This window comes from Coptis chinensis, chromosome 8 (genome assembly GCF_015680905.1).
Source record: "Coptis chinensis isolate HL-2020 chromosome 8, ASM1568090v1, whole genome shotgun sequence".
In the NCBI taxonomy this organism is placed as follows: domain Eukaryota; kingdom Viridiplantae; phylum Streptophyta; class Magnoliopsida; order Ranunculales; family Ranunculaceae; genus Coptis; species Coptis chinensis.
The window spans coordinates 9,638,208-9,649,117 of NC_141463.1; positions in this window are offsets into that span (position 1 = coordinate 9,638,208).

The window sequence follows — 10,910 nt, forward strand, 5'->3', positions numbered from 1 at the left end:
TAAATCACAGCCTCTAGTTGTCATCTTAGTGTCTTAGAATTTATACAGCTGACAACTGTTGAATTTTATAACAGTACATCTTATGAAGCTTCTTCTTACACATCCAAGAAAACAAAGCGGTACCAAATGCACAGGGTTTTCATAGATCAATTAAAACAAAAAAAGGACATAAACACGAGATAAAAGTTACCATTTTATCAAAAGATAAAATTCTTATCATCACAACAACAATGGGGATCACCTCTGGCAGCGCCAATCCTGCCGATATAATTGTGAAATCAGGGGGCAAACTCTGGGGCTGCCATCAAACAACAAAATATAATGTTAGATACATTTACTCTAGGTGAGGGTAGAAAAATTTTACAAGTGACAAGGTATCGGATGAAACAAACAAAGGAAAAGGTTACATTGACCCAGAAAAGGTTACATGTCGATTTATCCAACACGGATACGAAGTGTACGACCGACAAAATACCAAGAATTGAGGTAAATCACATACAAATATACAATATGTGAGCATGTTGTGTTCGACACGATACAAGGACACATGTCCGACATGGATTATTTCTAAAATATGGCGTGCCCCATGTAACATAGGAAACACCAAACATCTTGTGCAAAAAATTAACTCGTTACCTCCCTAAAGGAGACAGAAGTCTTTACAATTTACATTTTTCTTGATTAGGAACTCTACAATTGTAATCCACAATCCATTCTTCAATATCATAGATTATTATAACAGAAAGATTTCCTTCTTCAAACAAGAAATGGAAAGGATGAGTAAACCCACCTATAGGAAGGCACAACGTGCTGGAATGCTAATATGTAATCATTGTCCCCACACCCCCACACTTCCATGGAATATTTACACAATAACCTTCTGCACCCATACTTCCAACCTACAATGATGTAACATGTATGTCATTTTGGACAGGACAAAATACAAAATTAACTTTAAAAGTAGGGTCAAAATCCTGATGTTAATATGCAGATTCTCATATGATAGACTCTGAATTTTGGAAGCGATTTTAAATTGTCTCACTCAAAAATTTTGACATTTTAATCTAAAAAACAATATGCAACATTCTAATAATAATTTATTCATTTTTCATCTCAGATAAAAAAAATCAAACCATTGTTGAATTACAACAGTGCAACTGAAAAAATAATGCAAAAGGCCCACATAAAACCTCCGACAGCAAAATTCAAAAAGAAGAAAGCCACAAACTAAAAATTTCTTGCACTCTTTCCCATGCTTTAAACTTGGAGGATGCTAAATCGCTATAAGTCCCTTTTTATGTTTAAGCTATAGACCCACATATTCCAAATATGAATGGTAATTAAATTTCTTACACCAATATGCTTAATATTTATGAATGTTTTAAAGTTTAAGTAGCAAGGGAGCTGTCAAACCTCACTCCAAACTCCCCAACTCTCAAATTACAATAGCTCGCTCATCTCACAAACTCATTTCCAATTGCACAAACAATCAACAAAATCTACACCCCTAAACAATGGAGTAGCAACACATGACCAATCAAAAAGAACCTCATTCACTTCCGCAGCCAACTCATGCACATGCACCTCCTTTTTCCTTGTGTTCAAAAACTTGTGTTTCTTTCCATAGTGTCCACATAATAGCAATTGGTAATTTATCAGCTAACCATGCGGCTTTGTTAGTGGAGCCAACATTATATTCTTCCCTAAAGCCTCTTTAATAATAGATGGTGGCACCCAAACAATGTTAAAAGATGAGAATAATGTTGTCCAAACCCCAAAAAGGGAAGGAAAATTTAAGGAGAAGGTGATCACATCTTCCTCCACAGCCTTGAAAGTGAGCAGTCATTATCAATATCCATACCCCTTGATTTAAGGTAACAATAGTTTAAATCCTACCCAAATAAGCACCTTAACAAAAGGCAGATACTCTAAATAGGATACAGTTTTTCCAAAACCGTTTCAATGGAAAATTAGTGATCCATTCATTCTCCTCAAGCACTACCGATGCGTACTCATTAACCATAACTTGGTAAAATGATTTCATCGCGGAAGGCATCCTTATCATCAATACACATAGTCTTGAATCCACTTCTCAAAAATTTCTACCCACTTGTAAATTGCAGCCGCGAGATCTCCTTATCTTCCAAAATCTCAATCATTGAATCCCTCCTCAGTATCACATTCCATTCCACACCATTAGCACCCCTCTCCATGTGTCCAAGCAGAACCTTTTTATCAGTAGCAAGTAAAGATACAAAGTCTTTCCCAATGGTACAGTGTGTGTACTATCTATTGGTTTGAAAGCACAAAGACATGAGAGGTAATGCTTATAATTCAAAGAAGGCAAAAGGTGTACACAACATGGGGAAGGGAATGAATGTACTTCTCGGTTTTCTACATTCAAAATGTCATAACACTTACGCAGATCTACATTTAACACTCTCAACAAGGGTTTTTATACTTCATAAAAGCCTAAGGTGACGAAATTGTACAGAAAGTTTACATAAGTGCCTGAAAAGGATGGTTTGCATTTATCTAACATTGTCAAAAAGACCACAAATTCAAAAAAAATGGAACATTAATTTAATCGAAGTTGAAAGCAAAGTTTTACAACGTTAGGACTTTGAGATGGAGTTGGTTACATACTTCCATATAATAAACTTCGAGCATATTAGTTCATATCATTACAAAGCACATTTGAGGCTTAAGAATATAAAGCGTGTATGAGCATATCAGTTCCTTTAGAATGCCTTCTCTACTACTCTCATGCAATTGCCTTCATGCAAGATTTTTTCATAATCAAGTAGATCAAAGATTGAACTTGACTTCTGGTCATTCATTTTGTTATCTAGAAAAAGTAGAAAACAAAACATCATACAACTAGATGAACCAATTGGTGGGATTTTATGCAATCAAAAGATAAAAGATGCCTCAAGTCCTCAACTACAGCTAAATACTGTAAGATACAAGAAAACTTACTTATCAACTTATTTATAATTACTTCCCATTACTTCCAAAAACATGTCATTAAACAAATATAAGAACTAATCTGCAGTAGTAGAATACAAACAACTTGTACCCAAGAAAATAAAGTATCATCAAATATTAAAAACAAACCACGTACCTCAACAGCTGCTCCAGTACCAGGATAGAACCTACCACCTTCATGTCTATGCATGGATATATACAATACCTAGAGAATAGTAACCCATTCAGTAAGCAATAAGAAATTGAAACTAATGCACCTTCAAATCAACCACAAACTTATATTATGGAATTGGTATTGATTTATCTTTTTCGTTTTTTCAGTATATTATGTTCTTGACAAAACACATTACACGTCTCTAGATGTTACAAGTATTATCAGGGTATGTGCAGCAGTAACGTGATCCTAAGTCCTAACCATGCTTCTAAAAACCACCATTTTTTAAGCTATTCATTATATTTCACTGGCACTGTGATCACTCATCTAGCTTAGAACTTTAGAGTAGTATTTTTTTTTTTTGTTCAGAACTTTTTAGTAGTATTAAAACATGAATGATGTAAGAGCAATCCATAACGATTCATCAAGTAGGGCCAACGTATGCCGTCTATTGCATAGCAAGGTCTTCGACAAGGAGTAATTTTCAAAAATTTACAAGAACAAACTGATGGACCGTGTTTTTGTGTGTATTTGGACCTAAATTTTCCCATCCACGGGGAATCTAGGGGTAATACTAGTTCACCCAAAACAATGACCTATCTAAGTAAAAAAGAGCCATCAAAAAGTATTTTCAGAATAGAACTTGTGTTCAATAAAACCATCTTCGTTTTTTTTTTTTTAAGTTGATATATCACGTCCAGCCAAGCAGTAAAAAGTTCTCATTTCTTACAAAATGAGGTGCTGCACAGCTGAACTAGGAGCACCCTTATAGTTGAAAACTAATATTACCGCCCCTACCCCCAACCCCAACTAAATGGGAAATTAGGATCTCTTCTCTAAATAAAAAAAAAAAAAAAAAAAAAAAAAAAAAAAAAATCAAATTAGATGGACCGTGTTTTTGTGTGTATTTGGAGAGAGACCCAAATTTCCCATCAGGGGAATCTAGGGTAATACTTAGTTCACCCAAAACAATGACCTATCTAAGTAAAAGAGCCATCAAAAAGTACTTTCAGAATAGAACTTGTGTTCAATAAAACCATCTTCGTTTTTCCTTTTTTTAAGTTGATATATCACGTCCAGCCAAGCAGTAAAAAGTTCTCATTTCTTACAAAAATGAGGAGCTGCACAGCTGAACTAGGAGCACCCTTATAGTTGAAACTCTAATAACATATACAAACATTCAGAAGCCAGAACGTCAAAATTTAACCAGAAGGAAATTTGGCCCGAAAGAAACTTGAAGCAGATTACAAAAACCTCCGAGAGAAACTTACACTGATTCTACTGGTAACAAGATTTTAGTAATAGAGTTCTGCCTTGGTATTGAAAGGGGGATACTGAACCAAATGATACTGTTTCAAATCAAACATGGAATCAAGAAAATCAGATTGATGTGTAATTCTGGTTACATCTTCATCTTCTCAGACTAAAGGTAATCTCCACCATGAGTCCCGAGTTCAGAGCGGAACCAGGAATGGATATTGAACAGAGCAAAAGACAGTCGAGATGAATGGAACACAATCACACACACTGATCAATCACTACATAATTAATGGAGCCCTCGTACAATGATAATATATGGCACGAGACACCGTTGTTCAGACTTCAAAAACATGGATATGCACATCTCTACACTATATGATAGCCGGGTCTATCGGGCAGCCTCTTCAACTCTCGAGTAAGCCAATTTAAATCTCTTTTTATTATAATTTAGCCATTCCCTCCTTTGAGTTTGAAATATTTATTAAATACCCCTAAATCAAACACCCACCAATTTCAATCGGAATCAAACACTAATTACCAATTCCAATCCAAATTAAACACCAAGTTCACTAATTTCAATCGAATCAAACACCTCTATATATATGAAGGGCTTTCTTGAGAGTTTAGCATTATCAAGTGTGGGGTTGCTGTGGAAGAGGTATAAGGTTAGAATTTTGCCTTTTTGTTTTTTTTTTAATTATTATTATAAAAGTTTGATGGATATGTGAAATCAGTAATTATTATTACTGCAAAAACTAATCGTAGGTGTAGACCCAGTAGTATTAATTTGTAATGGTCCCTCATCCCTCGATTAGTCAGGGCTCTGTTTCATTATCCCTCGATTAGTCAGGGCTCTGTTTCATTATCTCTACGGTGACTATGATATGCCAAGAGTGTTTGACAGTAGCCATGTCTGGTTACTCATTCTCTTCGCCCAAACTTTGCATCCTATTTTCTGTCACTCATTCTAGCTCTTCCATAGTAGCCATGTCTGGTTAGTTTCTCTCCATAATTAAAGTACATGAAATAAAATATTGTTGGATTGGAACACAAGGGAATGCATGCATTACTGCAAAACTAATCGTGAGGTGTAGACCCAGTAGTATTAATTTGTAATGGTCCTCATCCCTCGATTTGAGCTGTGCTTTTACGTCATGCCGAAGTCAGGGCTCTGTTTCATTATCTCTAATGTGACTATGATATGCCAAGAGTGTTTGACAGTAGCAGTAAGCCTTCTCAGCTAATGACTTCTCTTCGACCTTAGTACACAACCCCCTCGCATAGGATCTGACCCTTAATAGGTTTCTGTTAGAAATAACTTTGGTATAAGGATTGTTGTACTTATTGTAAGAGTGGAAAAACTGACATGGGCTGATCACGTTGATTTAAAAGTAATTTGGCGTGCATTTTTTTCAGTAATACACTGGAGATAAAAATTTGGAACTGATTTTACCTAGAAACTGGTGTACTTCTTAGGATGTGTATTTGGACATATTTTCAAATCATGTAGTATGAGTGGAAACGATTTGAGCTGTGCTTTACGTCGCAGAAGTCAGGGCTCTGTTTCATTATCTCTACGGTGACTATGATATGCCAAGAGTGTTTTTACCTAGAAACTGGTGTACTTCTTAGGATGTGTATTTGGACATATTTTCAAATCATGTAGTATGAGTGGAAAATATTGACTTGCTCATATGTGTTTATCTCTTAGATCTAAAAGAAATTATGAAATTAAGGATAAATTAATGCTGGAGTATAACTATGTCTGTTTCTTATAATAGGCACTGTTGGCTAGGGAGCGTGCTAGAGCTGAATTTCAGGATTGGGAAAAAGAAAGCAGAGGAGGTTTGTAATACAACTTGACATTGTCTCACTTTTATTCTATGCTAGAGACCTGTTTGGTTTTATGTGTTGGCATGTTACATCAACCCTGTCAAAGAGTCTTTGATTTCCAGTGACTGCAAGTCTGCAACACTTTATGCTTCTTCTTTTATTTATTTATATGATACACAGACTATATAGCTCCAGCATTTGATGTGTGCCCTTCTGTCCTTACCAATTTTGGAACAAAAAGTCAATGTTTGTTTTGAGTTCGCGTTTATTGGTTGCTTGCATGTTACAACTAACAGTAATAATTGTAGGCCAAAATATCACAGTCCAACTGATAACTGATAGAACTCGCCAGTGCACTGCTTCATGTGCTTTTCCCACTGCAGGACATCTTTTTCCATCTTTTTTATTCTAGGTAACTTAAAAGTCCCCTTAAGAACATGTGCTAGCCTACACCTCATCCCGGATATAAGTAGTCACTTATTAGTCCTTTAAGTGCTTTCTTTTGTTCCAGCCCAACTCCAAATGTATTGTTGTTCACTTGAGTGTTGGGCTGTTTAGTGATAGTAATGCCTCCCTTTTCCCACTGCAGGAGTTTATTATGTACTGAGGAAGAACAATAGGTGGTCTGGGTTTAGATGTTGAACTTATCATAGAGACAAAGACAACGTTAACTTAGAGTGTGTTTAGGGTCTGCAAACATTGTACAATAAAGTATCTTAATATTTATAGATTAAGTTATTAACAATACTATTATCCTTACATTTGGTGAGCATATCTTGATATCTATTGAAGAAAGACAATTATTATGCATTGGGCACATAGGAGACTAGGTAATACGTAATTAACTACATACAACTGCATTACTGCCATACAAGTAGTGGTGTGGGTGGGTTGGGGGAAGAAAGTCAGAACTAATAAGTGTCTTTCCTCCCAGCAAAAAGTTTTCCTAAAAACAAGACAACTGCTACCGTGTGTGGTTAGTCAGAAGCAGTTATTGCTAGGGAATACAATTTATATAAATGTAAATCACACTGTCTGCTGGGAGTTTTGGTTTAAAAAGAAAGTTAAAGTTTTCAAGAGTTTTTCCTTTTTTCAAATAAATCACCATCTAAGAAGCATCTATGAAGAATTTTTTTGGTGATCTATGATTCAATGAGATCCACTTCTTTTTCTTTATCTTTTGCGGGATGTTTTTAATTTTATTGGTTAAGATCTGGGATAGAGATCCAGTGGTTTTAGCTTAGAGAGTTTTGTTCATCTGTTGAGCACTGCCTTTCACTGGCATATTTCTACTACTGTCGTGTGAAAACTGAAAACCCTTACAGCTAATAACCTTTTATCATCAGTAATAAGTCTTTTGTGTTTCTGATCACAAGAAATATATGTGCTTCAAAGTTCAAATCCTTGATTGCATCCCCACGCACAAACCCCAGTCATCTAACGGTTAATGAAAATAAGGGGATAGCGGATACAACGCACACAAATTACAGGCCATAGCATAAACAAAAGCATATAAAGACTAACAAGAATAGAACCAAGGAAGAGGTAAAATCGGCATCTAAATTAATACCAGTTTGTGAAAGTTGAAGCTTCATCTTGGCTTTAACTCTTTCAGCTGGAGCCTGTTTATGATAAAAGTGGGACACCTTGCTTAGTAGCAACTGTAAAGGGGGAAAAGTATCTCCATAATATCTAAGCATTATATAGAACTAATGACAGTCAAAAAATCCTCCACTTCCATGTGATGCCAATATAACAGTGTTGAAGCCCCAAGTCCACAACAACATTGATAACATACAAGATCATTATAACTTCTTTTATACTTTTCTTTTAGAGTTACAACTTTATTCATCTAAAAACAAATTCAGTCTGTACTTCATTGAATTATTCATTTAGCCCTTAAACCTTCCCTTTCCCATAAGAACATGTGCTAGCCTACACCTCATCCCGACATATATAAATGTGCTAAACTCTATAAGTAGTCACTTATTAGTCCTTTGAGTGCTTTTTGTTCCAGCCCAACTCCAAATGTATTGTTGTTCACTTGAGTGTTGGGCTGTTTAGTGATAGTAATGCCTCCCTACATCATCAAGTAGTGTGTCTTGATTGGAAAGGATCATGCAGCTGTAATATGCTGCTCTATCTCCTGATACCCTCAAGCATACAGCTGAATATAATATATGGTGTCTAAGTCAGAGTACAAGATAGTGAGACTGTTAGTTGCCATGCATGGCCTAACAGCAGGTATCAAATGTCTTAATGTCAATTTGTAAATTTGGTTTTCCTAAAGTTTGCAGTTGGGTCCTGAATTTACTATTGTTATAAAACTTCTAAGCTATAAAACTTTATTTTCTAACAAAACTTTGTTTGCTATTGTTAACAGAACCTTATATTAGAGTTTGCCCTCTTTGGATTCACTACGTAAAGTCGTTTCTTTACGGTAATGTTAAAATTTTAAATTACATGATTTAATTCATAATTTTTTTGTATGTGCATGTAATTATATATCCGAAAGTACTTCTTTTCTTTATATTAGATTTTTTGTGAGTGCATGGTTAATTTTTTTTTTTTTGTTATATCCGAGTACTTCTTTTGTATACTCTATATTAAGTGTCCCTTACAATTATAATTCTACCTTTTTTATCTTTATTATAAGAAATCCCTATGGCCAAGGACAAGAATAAAAGCGGGTTAAGTAAATCAAGGCTAAGATGCAATCTTCTCCCACAAAGAGAGTTGGTTATAAATGATTCACGTGCTACTAGAATTTCAAATATTCGAAAAAGTTCGTCTATGCAATGAGAGAAGAAACCGTGAATAGGCAAAGAAGCATCACTACTGATGTTGATTTTCAGAAACATCAACAACAATTCAACAAATTTTAATTTGTCGATTTTGATTTCATTGACAACATTCCACTTCCTTGATGCGCTACTTTCGCGATATTGGTAAGTATTAAATTAAATACGTTGAATATTTTAGATTAATAACTTATATCCTTTTTCTTATCTTTTTTTTCTTTATATAGAACTATGGGACTTTGGTGAACCCAACAAAATTTGAGTAAAAATCGGAAGGATCTTTTATGCACATCCGGCGTCGGTGACGGTTTTATTTTGGCGAATGGTATTAAATGTTCAAAAGGTGCAAGGTCATATAAAGATCTTAGAACGTCAGCGGCAAGGTGTATGAGGATTTCAAATCAACGTGTTTTGCACTTGGACTGTTGCAAAATGACGGCAGAATGGAACGATGCAATCGTTGAAGCAAAGTCGGCCGGGCTGGTAGTGCTTCCTTGAGGCGCTTATTTGCGACACTATTAGTTTTCTCAGAGGTGAGTGAACCTTTGGTTCTATGGAACAAACATTGGGAGTTGTTTACAGGCGACATCTTGGACAAAAAGAAAGAACTTCGAGCAAATGGCGGTGATCTGATTTTAACACCTGAAGAGCTTAGAAACCATCTTGTGACCGAGATTGATGATTACTTAAACAAGTCAACCCGTCAACTGAAGGATTTTAAGATACCGCTCAAAGACATGAGGTCAACCTAGAGACCCGGATAGACTCATCACGGAAGAACAAGACTATAGTCACAATGAAATGCACCGACAATTTCATGAAATGCAAAACTGCTGAATCATGACCCGAGGGACTATATATGATGAAATTATAAATGCAGTCAATACAAACGGTGGGGGTTTATTTTGTCTATGGAGGAGGAGGGACCGGCAAGACATTCCTCTACAATACCATCTTGACCCAACCATGTCACAAAGGGAAAATAGCCATTCTGCGGTTGCTTCTTCGGGAATAGCGACTCTACTTTTCCAGTGGAAAGGTAGCATTCAAGATTTAAAATCCCAATAGAAATTGATGAGTACTCAACTGCAATATAAGTCAAAACACCATCTTTGGCGGACTTATTCAACGAAATCTTATAGTATGGGATGAAGCTCCTATGACCCACGAGGCATGATTTTGAGGCAAATGACAAAAGCGGCTGAAAAGATCTAATGGGCAAAGAAAATGAAAACAAGATCTTTGGAGGTAAAATTATTACGCTGGGGAGATTTCGGGCAGATTTTACTGTCATTCCAAGAGGTACAAGGGAAATAATAATTTCTTCATCGATAAACAGATCACATATTTGGCAGCATTGCAAAGTCTTCAAACTAACTAGAAACATGCGCTTAAAGAATGTGCATTCTTCATTGGCGTCAGATTTTAGCAAGTGGGTATTAGACCTCGGAGAAGGAAGCTTACCTGGCATTTCCATATTCGAAGGTAAAGAAAAAAATTGGATCCAAATTCTAATGATCTTCTTATTCCTTTGGCGATGACAAAGATAAGTGATATCGTGTCAAGTATTTACAAAGATTTACCATCAAAATACATGGATGACAACTACTTCAGAGATAGATGTATTTTGTCGCCCTACAAACGAAGTCAGTAGATGATATCAACTCCCACATCCCTGCCTTCTTCGAGGGACAAATCGCGGAGTATCAAATAGATTCAATAAGCTCCATATCTGAAAATATTGAAGAACAAGATATCAAGATATACCAGGTTGAATTTCTTAACACAATTAAAGGATCCGGTCTTCCAAACCACAAGGCGGAGTTGAAACTTGGCACGCCAATCATGCTCATTAGAAACATAAAACCGAGCCT